We start from the raw sequence: 1,717 nt of genomic DNA, 5'->3' as shown, positions 1-1,717 counted from the left end.
CATCCTCTGCTATAATCATGCACAATCTGCTTTTGTGTTTATAAATGCCCCGAGCATATTGGTGATCCGCAGGTTTATTAGTGATCCACATGACGAGGTTAAGTAGATATTTCCAGTCCCTGTGTGAACCTTATAATTTGTTTTATCCTCACCTTGTAGTTCATCTGCCTTATTACCACTTTATATTTTTCTTTGGATAGAGTTTCTGTATTGCTCATTATGTAAACAAGGCCAGAAAGACTACAGGTACAGTATGTTAAATTTCAATGCTATGTAGTTCACACATTAACTCTTTCACTGCTATGGATGAATTTGGAATTTTAAAAATTCTAATTAAATCCACATCATTTTATTAAGCTGAGAGAATTTCCAGAGGTTAATCAAAATAGGTTTCAACACTTTGACTGTTATAATTATTTTCCAATTGAAGAAATCGTCTTTTGGTAGCTCAAGTAAAATACTGTATTGCATTTATAGAAGATGAAAGAGTTATCATATGTATGTAGCTGTTCAGCAGTGCAGGATTACAGCTTTTTTTCCCCCTATGGTTCATTGAAACTAATGTTATTTAAAGTGGAAAGTAAATAGGATTCCCCTGATTTTGAGGTTTTGTACAAATCTCAGGTGCATCTTCCAGATTTGGGGATGAATTTATCGAGTGGAACTTCTATTGAGTTAGTTTGACCAGCGTTGTTTTTAATTCATGTATAGGTTTGAATGCTAAGTACCAGCCTGTGTCTTTGTCCTTTATCATGTTGTTTTTGTCTGGTTTTGTACATTTTTAAAATTTCAAATACTTTTACTGTATATTATTAGTCATATCAGGTTTAGCATGAGGATTGTGATTTACCCAACTTAAAATTGTTTGTCTGTAAATTAAGAAAATCTTTGGTATTGGATAAACTTATAACTGCACATATATTTGCAAGAGAAAATGAGCAACACCTGAGCTTTATCCAAAACCTAAGTTTTCTTTTGAAACCTTAAATTTCAAGGAAGGATTTCATATATTAAGAGGTGTATTGTTTTAATCCCATTTACTTATGTGCCGAGAAGCCAGTAAATGTCACATTTCAGCAAAGAGGCTTATTTTCCTTAATTTTACTTTATTTTTGTTATTTCCAACACATGTTATTTTTGTAAGTTTTGTGCCTTTTACCTAGTTGGTACTGTACTATGAGTCAGGTACTTTACTGTTATGAGGATGAGTGTGAAGTGTGGTTGCAAGCATGGTAAAGGTAACCACATCACTGCATTGCATACAATCACCCGTGCCAACAGCACAACATGACTCTCCTTAGGGACTCGGGGCTGTTTGGCCAGACTGCCTAGGGAACAACTACTACCATTACCACATTACCATTCACCCATGCAGACTTCAGCCACAGTTATTCACCACCACCACCCCCACTACCACCACCACTTGTGGTTGACATAAATTCACAATGAAAACTCAGGCTGAGATTTTCACACATAACACTAGATTTTCACACAGATCTCAGACCTTTCATTATTGAATCCCTTGGGATGAGGAGAACAAAATATTCTCCAAGTAGTCACTGCTACAGTAGCCAAATGGTTAGTGTTGCTACCTATGAAGCTCCCAGCTTGTTAGTGCAAGGGCTCAAATCCTGGTGTGAGTAGCTGGCACCATTTGACTCCTGTGTCCATCCAGCCTTTGTGGGTTGGTTGGCAAAATGAATGCATCAGGTAGCAC

This window comes from Coenobita brevimanus, chromosome 100 (genome assembly GCF_032717465.1).
Source record: "Coenobita brevimanus isolate Jiangsu-jjx chromosome 100, ASM3271746v2, whole genome shotgun sequence".
Lineage (NCBI taxonomy): Eukaryota > Metazoa > Arthropoda > Malacostraca > Decapoda > Coenobitidae > Coenobita > Coenobita brevimanus.
The sequence above is the reverse complement of the archived record's forward strand: the minus strand, read 5'-3'. Positions refer to the sequence as shown.